The sequence below is a fragment of the Corvus brachyrhynchos genome, unplaced genomic scaffold, assembly GCF_000691975.1.
Source record: "Corvus brachyrhynchos isolate BGI_N302 unplaced genomic scaffold, ASM69197v1 scaffold376, whole genome shotgun sequence".
NCBI lineage: Eukaryota > Metazoa > Chordata > Aves > Passeriformes > Corvidae > Corvus > Corvus brachyrhynchos.
In genome coordinates, this window is record NW_008238966.1 from 469,640 (window position 1) to 487,563 (window position 17,924).

The 17,924-nt window shown below is 51.7% G+C and overlaps 1 long non-coding RNA gene across 1 annotated transcript; it reads left to right on the top strand.

Moving 5' to 3' along the window:
• The first annotated feature begins 101 nt into the window (after positions 1-101).
• LOC108447744 lies at positions 102-14,059 on the top strand. The gene is made up of 3 exons (XR_001863424.1): positions 102-9,905; positions 11,176-11,304; positions 11,454-14,059. It is a non-coding gene; the product is annotated as an uncharacterized LOC108447744 (long non-coding RNA).
• Positions 14,060-17,924: the final 3,865 nt, after the last annotated feature.

Genomic DNA, 17,924 nt, shown 5'->3' on the forward strand with positions numbered 1-17,924 from the left:
GGCGTCCCGCCGCAGCGGGGGTTTGGAGGTGGGGCTTGGAGGTGGGATTTCGGAGGCTTGGAGGTGGATTTTTGAGGTTTGGGGGTGGGTTTTGGAGATTTGGGGGTGGGTTTTGGAGGAGATGCTTTAACTTCTAGTCCTTGTTGCCAAACCCTCAATTTTAAGCCAGCTCCAGCCCAAGTAAGGATGTTTTCTCCTGGTGCTGCAGGTCAGGAAGCAAAGTGGCAGGGTTGCTCTGGGTAGAAGTTGCTTCCTTGCCTGCTGCTTCCAGGACTGCTGACTTCTCTGGAAGGCATGGATCTAGCATCCCAAAAAGCCTGCAAGTGTTGCACAAGGAGCGGTGCTATGAGGTGAATTTTGGGGTGGCCTGAGGAATGTGCTTGGCACACAAATGGCTTTCTTGAGGAGACAGGGAGTGAACTGCTGAGACATCTTGTCAGGTTAGAGGACGCTCAGCTATCCCAGGAGGAACCCCCAGCCTGCCCCATGGCTGTGGTTAAAGCCGTGGTGATGGCGACTCCATGGGTAATAAAAACAATAAATAGAGAAGCAGTTTCCTTTTACCACAGAAACGATATTTCAGCACTGGCTGAGCTGCAGCTTGCCAGCTGTCGGCTGCAGGAAAGCCCTGCGTGCTTGGCGTGTGCGGTGCTCTCCGTGGATGCTGTGTTTGATTTTCAGCCCACCTGAACTGTCCCAAGCGTTTCCCGGTGTGGGAACTGCGTGTCCGGGTTGGCATTGCCATGCTGCACCCATGGCAGGCTGTGGGCTGGTGCTTTGGCAACCCCTCTCTCTTGATTTGCTCTTTTTATCCTCAGATCAAATGACATTAGACAACCTGAGGCCTATCCATGTGGCCTGTTGCTATCACCACCAGGTATCCTTATGGATGAACCACTGCTTTATCCATGTGCTAGAACTGGGAAATGCATAACTGCTAAGGAATTGTGTTGGTGCCCTGGAGGTGCGTGGCCAGTCTGTCTCTGACTGGTGAAAATTGGTGGTGCTGAGGATGCTGGCCAGCAGCAGACGTTGTTCTTCCTCCCCAGCACAGGCCAGTGGTACTATTTTGGGAGTGGATGTGCTCCAAGTGGATACCAGCAATCCTGGGAACAACCTGCTTTGGTGGCATGATGTTTTGTGGGATTCTGCTTGCCCAGCACCACTCTGTGTTGGAAGTCACAGCCACTACCTAATGCTCTGATTTTGTGCCTGAATTTGGCTTGAATAAGGCATTTACTTATTGGAGTCAACAGAACAGAGGAAAAGAAGTGGTTTTCTTCCCAACAGATAATCTTTTCAATGGGAGCTCTACCACAGCAGCCCACCCTGGGGACCCACAGAGACCTAAATTGGTCTGCCCAGTGCTAAAACATGATCCTGTGGCCAAGGCAAGCTTGGGATGGCTGCTGAATGAAGCAGGGTGCAAAGCAGGATGGACCAGGGTGGTGGATAAGTGCAGGAGCCAGTTGTCCACATTTGGCCTTGTACAGGCCAAAGACAGGACTGGAATCTTGCAGGGGACTCCTGGGTCACATGCTGCCCATCCTGGCTGTTGCAGTCCCATCAGTGTCTCCCATATGGTTATCAGGGTGCACACTGCGCTGCCTCTGTGGGTTCTGCTGAAACCCATCCCAGACCTCTTTGCTCTGAAAATCAGAAATCATTTCATCTCCAGCCCCACAATTCTCAGCTTGGAGATTTCACAAGATTTTCTGATGTTTTCTCCCCTTCCACGTGTCTCTCAGTAGCAATTATATCCCCTTCAGCCCTATTCTGATAGCCTAAATGAGACTAAATTTGAATCTCTCATAAGATAATCCTCCTTTGTTTGACTGTTGTAGTCATTTTTCACACCAGTTTCAGTTCCTCAGAAAGACAAGGGAAAAGGTTTTCGGAGTTATGGCTGGGATCTCAGGCTTAAGATCAATGGGCCTTTTGTTTGGAAATCCAATTCAGTGGGAATTTTAAGAACATATCTGATCATTACTGCGAGCATCTCGAAGTTTGGAGCCCAAGCCTGTTATTCAGCTATGAAACAACTCTGCTGACTCCAAGAACTTGTACAAACATTTATAATCAACAGGAGGGAAGCTAAGAGCCATTCAAACAACAGATAAGATTAGTTACTGAAGTGGCTGGGCTGCAATTGTTATTGTGCAAGTCAAAGAAAGGCTGTCACACATGGAGGATGTTGCCAAGCAAGATTCATTTGAGTCACCGAGTCATTCTTCTCTCATCCGCTGTCCGAATTCTCCTGCAGTCTTCCCAGATCTACTCAGGCTGAGTTGGGCGATCTGCTGGGTTAGGTGACTGAGCTTAGACTTTTTTCTGGGTTGTGTCAGATATTTGCCTTGGTCCTGTTCTTGTCCAGCACCCCCACCACGGAAAAGGGAGCATGTTCTTGTTCAGAGAACTTCCTGTGCCGTGATGGGACTTGGGGCACTGAAGGAATCAAAGCCAAGTGGCTTTTGCCATCGCTCAGATGCAGAGCACTCAGACAGCCATGTGGGGATGTCTGAGGCTGGGTGAAGGCTCAGACCAGCCCCTGACCTGGAGTGTGTAACTGGATGGTGAAAGCTCCCTGTGCTTTCTATCTGGGTCCTCCTTGGAGTGTGCCTTTGGGGAGAGGAGCTCAGCATGGCTCGTCCACTGTCGTGAGGCGTTGGTCACCCGGTGAACAAGCCCCATCATGTGCAGCAAACAGGAAACCAGCACACAACATATGAAAGTCATTTAGGAAGACGGGAACGATGAGCGGCACGCACAATAGCGTTGCTATTAGGATCTGTCGATCCTAATTAAAAAAATACTTCTCAATGAAAATTATTTATAAAAAGAAATCACAGTGACCCTAAATCAAATTATTTGTGAATGGCTTTTAGTCTCCCAGATCAGTTAAAACTCCTGTGTTAGTCACTGGACGTCATCCAAGCTACATGCTGAATGAATAACATCTCTGCCAAATTTCATTTTTTTTTCACCCTCACCCAGTTTGGCACAGGACAGTTAAAGTCATTTTTCTAAATATCTTTCAGAACATCAAGCAACTGTAAAATAACAATGGGAAAGCTTGGCCACGGACAACTGCAGCCCTCCAGCTGGAACCGCTTCTCTCCAAGAAAGCAACTCCGTTTCCTTTGATGATCTGTTTTGGGGGAGCACTGAGGCAACGATTCCTCCACGGGGGTACTGGAGGGTCACTGCCCGAGGGGTAACTCTGCCAGGGAGCCTGGCTTCCAGGCGTTCCAGAGTGGGGCACAGCCGGATCCAGACTGGCCCTGGGTACAGGGTTTGTGTCCTTTTGGCCACCTGCTAGAGAGTGACATCCCGAGGACATATCAGCCATTCCTTGTCCACGGTGGCAGTTTCCATGGTGAGCTGTAACGACGCTGCTTTTGCTCCCTGTTCAGAAACAAAAAACAAAAAACAAACAGAAAGAAAGAAAGGAAGGAATCAATGACTGCACAATGGCAGAACAAGTTCTTGCGTCTTGTGTCTGCAAAGATAAAGTGCTAATTCTTCTAAGCACTATGTGACGTCCTATCCGAGTGAATCAAGTTTGGGATTGTTTTTGTGATGGCTTCTTCCAACTCCAGTGTGCTTTCTCTTCTCCTTTGACTGGCCTGCAAGTCCCCCTCTGCCCTTTTCTCAGCTGGCTTTCCCCTCATCAGTTCTTTCTGACCATGAAGGACTCTGCAGTGTCATCACCTGCAGAGAGCGAGGACCCTGCCCAGCTCTTGGTTCTCAGAGATGTTAAGAGGGAAGCATGATTCTCCAGCTCCCCACATAATCCAGGAAGTGCTGGCTGCTCTTCTGTTGAAAACTAGCAGCAAATGGCCACCAAATTCCAATCCTGTTGGTTTTCAGTGAGAATAATTTATAAACCCAGGGCTCTCTGCTCCTTGCCTCCTAAGGAGGAGTAAGGACTGGAGCCCAGCATCATGTGCAGCAATTAGCAAAGACTGTGTCACCCATGTGTGTGACTGCCTGTTTCCCAGTATCCAGATGGCTTCTTTGCCTCCAGTTGAACTGGTGTGATGACTGGGTGGACCTCCTGCTTCCCTTCCCTCTTCCCATGCCCATGGCACTGGCTGGGAAGGTGCTCTGTCCACAGGGACGTCCAGGAAGGTGGGCATAGCTGGCTCACAGGGACAGCTGCTCTGGCTCCTGGTGACCAGCTGGTTCATCCTTTTATTAAGGTGACAGCACCTCCTGTGCTTTTGCTATTTGATTCCTCTTGTTTTCGTGCTGCCTTGCTGCTGTCTCCAGAGCTGTGCCCAGATGGTCCTGTTGTCTCTCCAGCCATGACTCCTGGTTCTGGACTTGCACAGCCGTGCAGCAAGACAGCTGACACCCTCTCTGGTCTTGCTTTTCCTTCTGGACTTATGGACATGCTGGGGGTTGTGGCCTGTGAATTCATCCCCTCAAGGCACATTTTTGGGAAGTGTGCTTTGCAAAGCACTGGCTGGCTTTGTCTGCAGCATTCTGGGTTTCTCAGCTTTGCCTCATAGAGGTGCCTCCCACTCCTGTGCCACAATGCCTGGTTTATCCTGCCAGCCTCTAAGGTTGTTGGATCACACCAAGCAGGGTCACTAAAGTGCCCAAGACCAGTCCAGCCGGTGGAAGCTCCCAGAGGAGAAAAGGGTGGGAGAAGGCAGAGAGGAGTCTTGGTACTAGAGACTCCCAGGTATGAGTGTGCCTCCATTCCTTCTCCTCCAGCCAGGAGAACTTTCTGGCCATTTGTAACTTCTGGTTTTTGAGGTTAATACTCCAGCCCCTCCCCAATGCAGCTTTTTGCAGGCTGTGATGCTTTCTCAGATTACTTTAAAACCCCTTTCCTTAAAAAGTGTGTGAGGATGTTGGCAATTCCCAACTCATGACTAGATCTCTTACAATCTGTTCACAGGGAGCAAGGTTGCTCATAGAGCTGGGGTGAAATGGGCTGACTACTTCTGTGTGGGGCCAAAGAAACCCCGAACACCTGCAAGGGTGAGAAGGAAGATACAGAACAAATCGCAGTTTTGAAATGAGATTTAGAACAAATCATGGTTTAGCAGTTTTGCATCCAAGAAAAGGAGGCTTTGACTTTTTCTTTTCCCCAAAAGTTTTTCTCTGAAGATGCTAACCTGAGTGTTGCCACTCTGAGAGGACACAGCGAGTCCTCAGCTCTCAGGTGGGCTGGCTGCTGCCAGCATGACACAGTGCTGTGGTTTGACCCCAGGTGGCAGCTCAGTACCATCATCCACTCACTCACTGATGGGCTGGGAGAGAGAATCAGAAGGATAAAAGAAAAACTGGCAGCTGAGATAATGACAGTTTAATAGGGAAAGCAAAACCTAGGTGCACCAGCAAAGCAAAGCAAGGAACCTGTTCCCCACCTGCCATTGCAGGCAGGTGTTCAGCCACCCCCAGGACAGCAGAGCTGTGTGGTCTGGGATATCCCTTGGGTCACTGGGGGTCAGCTGTCCTGGCTGTGTCCCCTCCCAAATCCTTGTGCACCCCCAACCTGCTCGCTGGTGGGGTGATGCGAGAAGCAGAAGAGGCCTTGGCTCTGTGTAAACCCTGCTCAGCAATAACGAAAACATCTCTCTGTTATCACCCATGTTTTCAGCACAAATCCAAAGCTCAGCCCCATAGCAGCTGCAGGGAAGAAAATTAACTCTACCCCAGCCACAACCAGCACACAGAGTCCCGGCTCCCCCATTCTCTGTGGGGTTTGGTTCACATGGCTCTGAGAGGAAAACTCCCCCAAAACTCACACAATGAAGAGCAAACTCCAGCTGTGCAGATGGAGCTGTGCAGTACAGACAAGTGCTCTGATCCATTACTGGATTGCAAGTAGCTGATATTCCTGTGGTGGAACCTCTTTCTGCATCCAGATAGTTGACCCCCTGGACCCTGCACCCACCTAGTGATGTTAGTGCCCCTGGTTTTGAATCCTTTTTTCCCATGGTGGTAAACGGCAGCCACAAGGCTAATGGGTGTACTCAAGGCTTGTTCTAGCAGTGTAGGCTCATTGCAGAAGCTCAGGACCTGCCTTTTGGGTCCTGGGGGCATATATGTGTGTATGGGTGAATGCATCCCTGCAGGCACAGCTGATATCTAAAGCAGTAATTTAAAGGATGCTACTTAAACCCAGGAATAGAGTAATACCTACCTGGAGGAGAGCAGAGGCACTGGAGCTTAATTTAAACTCTTCCAACTCCCCTCCCTCCCAATTCTAAGATAAATGGACAAAAACATGCCCTGGAAGCTCCTGTGGAGCCCAGTCAGAGATGAGCAGGAAGGAGCCAAAGGCATGTCCACAGCTCGTCTTGCTGTGCAGGAGGCTTGGAGAGGTGTTTATAAACACCTTTTCTGCTCACAGTGCTCTTGGCCCCTTTCTGACTCTTGGACTCAGGGCCAGCCGTGGCCCTGGTTCAAGCTTGTTTTGAAGTGTTTCATCCCCCGTGCTCTGCAGAGCTGCCTTGGTGCTGAGGCTGAGCAGGGATTTGCCCTGGGAGCAGGTCCATGCTCTGCAGGGAGGATGGGAGCTGCTGTGCAGATCCAGGAGATGGGAATTGCCCCCTTCAAAGTTACTCCTGGAGGTTAATCATTGTTCTTCCAGCGACGGGTGTCTGCTCCCGGCAAGAGATCAGTTGTGGGGTGTCACTGCCACTGGGGGCACGGGGAAAGAGCTTTTCAAGGTGAGATTGTGTGTTTAGTGTGGCCAGGATGAGCTGGCAGCTCCTGCAAGCCTGGTGCTGCCCCTGCCACTCGTGTCCTTTCCTCTTCCCCTTGGTCAGGGTCTGCATGCCTGGGAGGGAAGGCCAGGGACACATGAGGATAGGAGGAACCTTCTGCCTTCCTCACGTCCTACCCCAGGGTGGAAAGCCAAGTGGTTTTCCCAGGGGCAGGTGAGCTGCTGAAGGGGCAGCGCTGCCTGAGCAGCAAGGAAAGCAAGGAAAAGGTGACAGAGGAGTTGTTTATTTCCCCAGAGCTGCAGGGGATGGTGGCTGCAGACACCTGGCCACCTGGCGTGGCAATTTGGGCACTGGCAGAGGAGAGCTGGGCAGCTGTGTGGCAGCTCTGGCTGGAGGAGCACAGCCAGGGGTGGCTGCTGGGTGCCTTTAGGCAAGAGCAGTGCTGGGGACCTGGTGCAGAGAGCAGCTGAGGAGCTTGGAGAGGGTGCTGGCAGGAGGGAGCCCAACTCCATTGCCTTGGGAGTAGGATTTCCTCCTGTCTCCCAGGATTGTTGCCTCAAAACACCAGAAGGAATGACCATCTCTCGTTCTCCTGGCATTTCCTTTCTGGAGAGGAGAGTCAGACTGTCAGAGGCAAACAGTCCTAGTTTGGGGTGGGGTCCAGTCTGAGCCCCAACAGTGAATTGCCCTCTTGCAGGGCACATGCCAGAGTTGGTGTCTCTTTGCCAGAGGCTTCCTCAGGATACACTTGCCCATGCACAGTGCCCTGTCAGGGGGGCCTGCCCTGAAGGAAGGGACCCGTTTCTGCCCCCAGAGCAATGCCAGGCTGGTGTCATGGCCTGCAGATCCTTCTAAGTTGTGGCAGCAGAAGAAAAAGAGAGAAATCACTGGGAAAGACCCAAAGCAGCCACGTGTCTCTGGCATCTCTCAGCCCCGGGGCCCAATAGTTTCTGTGTTTCCTGTGTTCAGCTGCCTTCCAAGAAGATTTTCCCAGCTCCTGGAGCTGGGTCTGAGTTTTCACAGGAGTCCTGTGCTTGGTCTTGCTCTGTCTGAGAGGTGATGTGTCCCATGAGCTTGATCTTTCTGCAGCAGGCTGGGCCCTCAGGTGGGAGCCCGCAGCCCTGTGGGATGGGCACAGATCCAAGCAGGGCACCCGCTGCTCTGCCCGGTGCTGGTGGAGCTGGTGCTGATGCTGTTTGGCAGTCACGTCATCAGGACAGGAATCTGGTTGGATCCCTGGGATGAAAAAACTTGGCTGACTGTAAACAAACCTATTTACACAGATACCTCTCGGCCTGGCGTGGAGAATGTGGGAGCTTTGGTCGAGAAGAATTTATAGCTTGTAACTTCTAAACTCCTCATTATGCAAACATGAGAACAACCAAGGCATCTCATTAGGGGCTGTTCACAGCAACTGGCTGTGGTGGCAAACAAAGCCTGTTTAGAGGAGATACAAGATGATGTCTGAGTTTGATTTTGTGGAGTAAGGGGTAACAGGAAGAGTGTTTGAAGCCATTCTTCAAGATTTGCAACACTACCTGTTGCCCTGTCCTTCTGTGGCCCAGCCAGGTGTCCTGCCCCACACCTTGGAGGAGGCATCCACCAGACCCCAGTCCTTGTCTTTTCCAGGAAAGTAAAGCTGTTCTTTAAACCATGCTCCAGTGTCTTCCCTGGTAGGAAGTCCCAGCAGTCCTTCAAGGACTGTGCTGATACATGGAGTTATGGCCAGCTCTGCAATCCTCCTGTGAGAGGTGCGAGGGGGCTGCCACTGATGGGAGGTAGGTGTGATACCTCCCTTTAAAGGTCCATCAGTTTCTGGACCTCGAGGGAGAGAAAAGCCAACTTGGCTTCTCATTTGAAACTTTACCAAGAAGAAAAGGGACTGTGCTGAGGGAGTTATTTAAGGCAGCAGAGTCACTTGTCATTCACAAGGTGATGGGGTTGATTCCTACCAGCCCTGAGGTGATGAGAGGCCCAGCCCACAACTGCAGAGTCCTGTGAGCCTGACATGGGTGCTGTGACGAGGAAGAGTCAGGCACTATTCCTATTTTGTGCACGACTTCCCATGGGCAGCATTAGGAAATGTTGTACTGTAGCAGGGGAATGTCTCAAAGTATCAAAGTTTATTTTAATAATGATTTAACATTTGCCTACCTCTCTTTCAGAGCTGCTCTGGAGGTATTTTCTGGAGCATCATTGTGGCCCTGGGTGGGATTTTTTGTTTTTTGTCCTGTTGAGATGTGTCTGGGTTTTGAAAACTTGGGATTCCTGTTCTCCTTGGCTTATTTTGAGATTATCAGCTCAAAAAAGTTGTCCCATAACCCGTCTCAGTGGTTTGGATTTTGCTGAAGAGGTGTTAACTGAGAACCTCTTAGTCCATAAGTCAGACCCTTACCATGGAGTCAGTATCTTTTTACTTTTCCCTGAAAGATGCCATGAGTAAAATTATGAAGGTACTGAATTTTTCCATGCTCTGATTTCTCACAGAGCAAATTGGCTGCAGAGTCCACTCTGGCTTGGCGTCAGAGGGGAAACAGCTTCACTTTTATGAAGTAATTCCGAGGAGGAGGACAGAGTAGGATAGGGTGGCATTTGCTGGGCTGACTCTTGCTGTTAGAGAAGGGGACATTTTTGTGGCCCGGGCCTAGAGGGATGATGGCAGCTCTCTGCCCTGGCAGCTCCTGCAGCACCTGGCTGGGTTTGGATCAGCTGTGGGCCCCCAGATTGTCTGCTGGTTGTCTGCTTTTAGATGCACAAGTCCCAGCTGGGGCTGTGCAATAGCCCTGGAGTAGGCTGAAGGACTGAAAGAGCACAGCAGACTGAATCACACCAGGAAGAGGAGAAAACCATGGCTCCCCTAAACCCTGCTGCTGTGGAGACCAGGAATTGCCTGGCACCAATACAGAATGCACCCAGCACAGCAAGAAGTCCTTCTCCCTCCCCAGGGACCATTAGGGTGGTTTCAGCCTCTCACAGTGTCTGGATAGAGGAGCTGGTTTGAGGATATTGCTTACAGGAATATTTTGGGAACTCATTAAAAAGAGAATTATAGACCAGCCCTGGTGTGATTGAGATAAGGTGGTGTGTAAGTGTGCAGGAAACATGAACATCCTCTCAATAATTAAATTCAATTAATTGTTTTACAGCTGCTCAGCCAATACCACGAGGTTCAGGTGGGGAGGTGCAGTGCTGGGACTCCACAAGGTCTGGATGGAGCAGGTAAGGCACTGTGGTGTGTGGAGCACCTGCTTTGCATCAGAGAGGAAAACTATTTACAAAACAGGAGCATTAGCAAGCTGGCTTTGCTGGAGAGTTGTGGGGCAGTCTGCAGCCAGCACAGCAGCCACAGACCCTTGTTCTGGGGAAAGCAGTGCAGGGGCTGGGAAGGAAAGGGGCTCGGGTACTTGTGAGGGGCTTCTTGTTCCACACCGGGGGGTGAGGTGGGAGTGGGGGTTAGTTCTGCATCTCAGCATGAAGGGCCTGACAGCAAATGACATAATGGAACAGCTGCCTTAATAAGAGAATAAAAAGAGGGATATAATAGCTTGAGGAACCAAAAAGGAAGAACTTCTCTCCAGGGGAAGGAATGTGCAGCACTGGGGAAAATCCATCCTGGGTGTATCCAACGCTGCAGAAATGCAGGGTGCTCTGCATCTGAAGGGGCACAAGGCTTACTTGCCCTTGATATTTCTATTTTTACTCTGCCTTGTTAAAACAGCTATTTTATCAAGCCTTTTGCTGTTGGGCATTTCTTTCTGAGACTGGAGAGAGACCCCCCACACCACCTCCTCCCCCATCCAGCCCAGAGAGTGTCCCTGAGGAAGGGGGTGTGCATGGGGCTTGGTGGGGCACTAGGGACAGACTGCTCCCCTCAGATCAGAGCCAAGGCTCCTGCTGGCTCCTTGGCCATCCCCAGCCCGGGGAAGCAGGAGGGTTGTGCCAGACCCCCGCTCTGAAGTGCCTCTGGGACCCTCATTCAGGTCCCCATCGCTTCCCTGCATGAAGAAGCGGTGACTCCTGGAAGGGGAACAGACAGTGCTCTGTGCTGTGTCATGGGCACCCAGCATTTTCCCACTAGCTGGGGGCTCAGAAACAGCCGTGCCAGACTGCTTAGAGCTCATGTTATCCCAGAGTCTCAGAGTCCTAGAAGGGGCAGTGGGATGGGAGCCCTGGCATGCTCCAGCTGGTGCCTGCTTGCACCATGACTGTTGTCAGCACTAGGACAGGATGACCATGGCCTCACTGGGCTTAGCTTCATCAACCCTGAACAATGAAGGACCCCTGCCCCCACGCTGTGTGCTCTCCTAGGGATATGCCACCTCCTGGGAAAGAAAGATCCCCTGGATATTCACCCTCAGCATCCCAAGCTGCACTATAGGGCCACTGCCCTGTGTGAAATGCCCCACCAAGGAGACTTTGGCTCTGTAGCCTTTGTACCTGCCCTCCAGGTAGTTTTTGGCCATTAACTCAGCCCTAAATTTCCTGTCAGACAGATTAAATGAGACCACCTCCCATCATCCCTCCTTTCAGTCCGTGTGCCCCCGACCCAACGAGTCTGTATGTGTGATCCAGCCTTCAGGAGAGGAGAGAGAGGCAGGAGCAGTATCCCCTGGGGCAGGTAAGCATCAGTGATGTCTGTGCCCCATCCCTCCTGTAGCAAGCAGAGCTTCCCACTGAAGCCTCTGTCGTGGCAGAGCTGGCCTGGCAGCCTTCCCAGGCGATGAATTTTGGATGAGGCAATACAAATTACTGTCCCTGGCTCTGCAGGGTTAATCTCAGTGCAGCTGCATGTGGTGCTGCCTGTGTCCTCAGCTCCAGCCAGGATGTGCACAGCAAAGGGCTGAGGAGGGAGCTACAGACCGGGAAAGATGCGTGGCCTTGGATATGCCGGGAAAGTCTTGAAGTGCCCGTGGAGGGAGGATCCAGCACGTGCACGTGCGTGCCCACGGATCACACGAGTGAGATGCAGCAGATGAGCTGCCTTGCTCTATTTGTAACCTCCCACTGCTGTTGCACAGGCTTTGCAAGGAGGAGAAGGAGCTGAAAATGGAGCTGAAAAATGAAACTTGAGGCTCAGATGCTTGGAGAGGCTCAGGAGCCTGATTCAACCCACCACTCCTCAAGGAAGCAGGAGCTTCTGTTCCTCCTGGGCCCTGTGTCTTGCTCTCGCACTCAGCACAGAGTGAGACATTCATACTCCACCTTGGAGCAAAAATAATTTTCGTTAACTCATTGAGGAAAGGAGACATAAAGATACAAATTAATTGCAAACCACACAATTACAGTGTGAGGAAAGAATGAGGGAGGAAAAGAAAAACCAACTTGGTCTTATTTTTTAATTTGCATCCCTTTAGCTGGCTGAAGGAGAGCTGGGTGAGGACATGGCAGTGCCATGGTGTACCCTGGTGGGTGGGACGCAGCCTCCCTACCTGGGCATCACAGCTGGGAAGTTACACTCAGGCTCTTGCTCCCTCAAAGCTGGTTTGGACAGTCCTGGGGGCTGCAGCCTGGCCACTGGTGGGTGCAGGGTGAGAGGCTGGTGTGCAGGGAACCACGGACACCTGTTTTGTGTCCAGGCCCAGGCTGGGGATTTCCTGCCTGGATTCAGCACTTGCTGCCCTGGGTGTTGCCTTTGGAGAGTGCAGGATGTTCTTGGGATAGTGCAGGGAGAGCACAGGGAGAACCAACAGGGCTCCTCTTCAGCCCCTTACATGCAGCAGCCTGGGACAGCCCACCCCTCCCCTGATCCCAGCTCTCCTTGCAAAGGACAAGATGGAAAGGTGAGTGATGAGGCTCCAGCACCCCTCCAACCCTCCTGGCTTCTTGCTGAAACTGCTAATTAAAGAGCCCATTTCATCAAGCGATTTTTTTCTGATGTGAAAACTTTTCCATAAGGAACTAGTCCCGAATCCACCAACTCATTTCACATTTATTTTAAATCTAAGCTTTATATTGTGTAGTTTCCTCCAGGGCTTGATTATATTCTCAGTAAAATTGTTCTGGTTTGTGAGGCCTATATTTAGCCTTGCCGTAAGGTCTGTGCACCTCTCAGTACAGGGCTCAGATGCTGCCACCCGAGCTCCTGGGCTTTCCTCTTTATTGGGATCTATTAAACAAGTTACCATTTCTGTAATATCAAGGGCATTTTCCAGCCACAGGCTGCCTACAAGCAGAAACTTATTGCTGCAGAAATGGTCTCCTGGATCTCAGAAGTCATTTGGAGAGGGCCTCTTGTCTAACAATGGCAAATTATATTTAAACAGGGAATCAAGGGCGAAGCCAAAGAGCCTTGTCCCTCTCTATTATTGTGGTGATACCTCAAGTCCTCATTCCCTGTGTTTTCTGCACCTGTAATAAGGCATCCACCCACTCAGCATATTTTTACGTAAAAATACACAAAATAGGCAAAAGTGGGAGGGGACTTTACCTATGAAGGGAATTCAGAGGTGCACAGAAGTACCTGATGCCCTGGTATGACTGCAATTGTTATTTAATACACAGGGGGGTGTAAGGAGGTTGTGTGGAGAGAAGGGAGAGAGAGAGAGAGAAACATCAGAGTGGCTGGCAGCGAAACCCAGTCCAGGGAGAATCTCTGGGATGGAAGAGTCTCTCACTGCTGGGCTGGAGACTGGGATACACCATCCTGAGGGGAGCATTTTCTCCCCCTGGTGCCGTTTTGCACCCATGTGTCACCTTTCTGGTGACACATCTCAGTGCCTGGGCACCACTGTCCTTCTAGGGGACAAGAAGTGCTGCCTCGCTGATCGTCAGCTCCCTGCCAGTGTCCACCTCTGCCAGTCCCACTGCAGGAATCCTCTGGCTCTGGGCAGCAGTGCCCTGCAGAGGCTCCCATCTCCTCCACCCTGAGTGGTGTGAAGGCCTCCCAGAGCTGGAGCTGCTGACAAATGTGTTGGATGCAGCTGTCTGTATCCAAGGAACGGAGCGTGTGAGCGGCACAGCGAGCCAAGGCACGCGACTGGAATGATCAACGGGCAAAATCTGGGTGCTAAGGCACGGGCTGGAACATCTGATTGGAAGGCTGGGAGGAAAAAGGGAAGGCTGAATTGTTTATGGTTTGTTTTTCATTCATCATTCCTGTTCGTGTGGGTGGACAAGGAGTGAATGAGTTTCTCAGGGAGGGCAGCAAATAAAACAGGCACACATTTCCTTGAAGGATGAGTAGCTTTTTTCCCTTCCTAGTGCCTAGGTGAATGTGTCACAATGGGGCTGGAGGAACCCTAACAGCTTTTCTCTCAGGTGAAGGAAACCACTTGCTCTTGATTTTTTTTCCCTTTGATCACCATGTGCTAAGGAGATAAAAGGTTTTTTGGGGTGGGTTTCATCGTAATAAAGTACTGCTATTTCTCCCTACAGCAAATGTTCTCAGCTTTTCTTTGGACTGTTGAACATCTCATGGAATGACAGTGGGTTGCTGCTCTCCCAGCTCGGGGATGGATGGGTAGCTGGATCAGGCCTCTGTGCCAGGATGGTCCATTTCTGGGAGAGACAGCACTGGTGCCTGCAGCTGCACCCCTCAGTTCTGCCCTCCCCTGGTCTGGAGGTTGACCCTGACAGGCAGGAGATGTGGCAGCACTGCTGGACAGGGGGAAGCTGACAGGCCGCTGGGCTCGTGGCTGCTTTGCTGCTGGAGGACTTCTGCAAAGGGTCTTGGTTTCCTTTGCTGCAGCCATGCTGCTCATTGGAGCCTGGGACAAGTGGCAAGGCAAGTGGAATAGGAGATTTTGGAGGTCACTCTCTATTCTGATTCTTCATTACCTGGAGGAACTGACAGATATGGCTTGTTTGACCATGGTCTTCTGGGCAGCCTGGTGTAGTGGAAGGTGTCCTTGCCTATGACAGGGGTGGAGAATTAGATGATCTTTAAGGTCTAACCCAAGACATTCTGTGATTTTGTGGTTAGTCATTATCTAGGCTGGAGTCTCAGACTGAGTGCTGGGCTTTGCTTTTTCTGTATAATTCCTGTATTCATCATTTATCACCTGCTTTTCTCATTTCACCTGAGGCTGTGGTTGTGTCCCCCTGGTGCCAGGAGTCTGCTGTGTCCTGGTGAAGGGCTGGTTCCTGCCCCACGTGGCAGGCACTGATGCTCCCATGGCCATCCCCAAACTGAACAAGCCAAATCCTTGCAGAGAAGACACGGAGGTGGGAAAAAATGGCTGCAGTGGATTTGTTGGCATTTGTGGGGCTTTTGTGAAACCCCTGATTCTTGCAGGGAAGGAGTGTCCCATAGGGAGAGAAAGCAATATTCCCTTGGCTGGGGTATGGGATGGTGTCTCCTGTATTTGCTGTCTTCACACCAGCAGGGCTTCAGGGTCCTTGCAGGGAACCAGGATAGAGCTGGTGCTGGGAAGGGCTGTGGGAGGTGGGGGGACACCCTTGCAATGCATGCACCGTTCTGAGGCTTGCCTGAAAGGGGGAAGAGCTTAGCACAGCCCCATGCTGGATAACACTGGGGAACGGCTGGACCTGTGTTAGGCTGGATTTAGGGAAAGGTTCTTCCCCCAGAGGGTGCTGGACACTGCCCAGGCTCCCCAGGGAATGGTCACAGCCCCAAGGCTGCCAGAGCTCCAGGAGCATTTGGACAACACTCCCAGGCACCGGGTGGGATTGTTGGGGTGTCCTGTGCAGGGCCAGCCATTGAACTCGATGATCCTTGTGGGTCCCAGCACGTTCTGTGGCTCTGTGCTGTGTTCCTCCTTATACCAAAAGCCCCACGCTGGATTTTCAGGAGCGCGTCTTCAACTGACATGGAGGAGGCTGAGGACCTGCAGCCTGTGGAGGATGCTGAAGAAGGGCAGTCAACATCTGTCCTTGCAGAAGAGCTGCAGGGCTCCCTGAAGAAGCAAGGGACACTGGGACACTGCCCTGTGTGGCATCTGTACCAGGCAGGGCTCCGTGCCAGGAGCTCCCTTGGCAGAGGGGAAGAGAGACCTGAGAGGTGCTTTGTTTTCAGGCATCTCTGAGAAACTGCAGGAACAAAATTAAAGGAGGTAAAAGAAAAACCAGCCCCCACAGCATTTGCCTGAGGAATGAAAACCTCTGATGGTGCTGCTGAACTCTGGGGTCCTGCAGACAGGGTGGAATCCAGGCTGAGCTCAGATTCTCCATCTCTCTGCCAGGATGGCGAATATGATGGGTTTTCACAGCAGGGAGTTAGGGGAGAGATGGGCTTTGGATAAATTGAAACAGACCACAGACCTCCTGGGTTCCCTGCCAATATTTATCCTCAATTGAAGGAAAATGTTTTTAAAATATGTTATTCAGGCTTCATTCTCTCAAAGCCAGTGTTCAGTTTGGTCTGGTGACTGCACCAAGGGCCTTGCCTTTTTATTTCATATGTCAAAATGCCCAAGGACCTATAGAAAACAGTGATTTTACATTTATATGGGAAAAACAGCAAAAAAGGGGGATTGGGATTTAGTCCTAAACCATTTTTGAAATGATAAGAGAAAAGCAAGTGTCTCAAGTGATGAAAAACAGTCGATTTCACAAGAGTTAGGCTGAGCAGCAGGAAAAATACTGCTAAAAGGAGATGTGACCAGTGCCCTTTTTTGAGGCTAAGTGTTCTGGACTCCAAAATGCCCCAGAGACAAAGAAAACTCACTTTTCAAAATTGCCCCAGAGGCCTTACAGGTATCTTGCACTGAATTTCTCAGCGGGAGAACCACTGTGGTCCCAGTGGGATTTCAGCCTGCAAAAGCAGACAAGGATTAGCGACTCGGCTGCCTGGGCATGAAACTGCCCTTTCTGGTGAGGGGCAGGGTAGATCAGGTGAGCTCCAGCTCAAATTATGCTATCCGATATCTCCTTCCTTCTCAGGAAGAACCTCAGTTGCTGTCTGAGCAAAATGATAGGGAAAGGGGAAATTCCTCAGAGATTTATGTCAAAAGAAGAGAGAAGTCAGGTGGTTTCCCTGCTCCTCCGAGCAGCTTCCTGAATCTGAAATACTCTTCTCCCCTCTGCCGTGGGAAGCACTTCTGCTCCCTTCTACCTCCACCTGCATTCCTCTGCAGTTCTGTATGGTCACCGATCAGGGGAAAAGAGAAAGCCTTCAAAAACATCTGAGACCAAAAAGCCACAGAAAATCACGGTTAGCAAGAGGAAACGTGTACAAGAAGTAAATGGTCCCCGAGCCCCCGAGCTGTGTGCGCAGCGCGGGGCTCCCGGTGCCCCACGGCCCTGCGATGGCCACGCTGCTCGGAGAGCTGCCGGCATTCCCAGAGAGGGGAAGAGCAGCGGTCCTGGCCGGCAGCACGGAGCCACGGCCGCCCATGGCTGCAGAGCCCTGGGTGCGTGCGCTGGGGCTGTGCGATGGGATAACGCTGGCTCCCACCCCGAGCCGGGGAAACACGAGGAGAGGCTGTGCCCTGTGCCTGGGCTGGGCACAGCGGCTCTGCTCCCTTCCCATTTTTCCTGATGGTTCTGGCTGTGCTGTGTTAAATGGAAAGCAAATCCCCATCCTGCCATCTGTGCTCCTTTGCTCTCACTGATGGGCTCAAAGACCCAGCTCTTGGCATCTCTTGAGGTTTGCTGAGGGGTTTCCTCTAAAGGCCCTGGGGCCATTGCAGTCTGTGCCCAGAGCCATCGCCTGGGAGCAGGCTGAGCCCAGCCCTCCTGCCTCCAGGTCACCTCCGCGGGATGGGACTATGGCCGCTCCCCTTCAATGCAGAATCCAGTGCAACAACAACCACAAAATCCTCTGCTGCTGCTCATTGAGCATCTCAGCTCCCTTCCGCACTGTCTGGGCAGCGAGGGTTTGGGAGTGCAGATGCTTCAGGATCAGCTTTGAAAATAAACCCAAACAAGCACCTTTTGGAGCTTAAAGCGACTCCTCCTGGAAACCACTGCAGGGAAAAGCATTTGTTTATTAACGAGAGGCAGCAGGAACAGGGCATGAAAGGCGGCTTTGTCTCCCCGGCCACTGCGTGCTCCGTTTATCTCTATGTTAATGCCTTTCCTTCAGGTGTGCAGGGAATCTCGGGCACAAATCTCCCAGCTCCATAAAACCATCGGGCAAAGAGGAATCCCCGGCTCCCGGGCCCTGCGCATCGCGGAACCCCCGTGTCACCTGCAGCCGCCCCCAAATGAGCGCGTCTTTGGTTGCCTCTGCGGGGAAAAGGGGGGTTCTGCGAACGCCTGGGGGCCTGCCGAGGGGCTGGCTCCATGGCCAGATGGAGGCAACGCGGTCTGCCTCCATCCCCGAGGACCCCCAGGGAC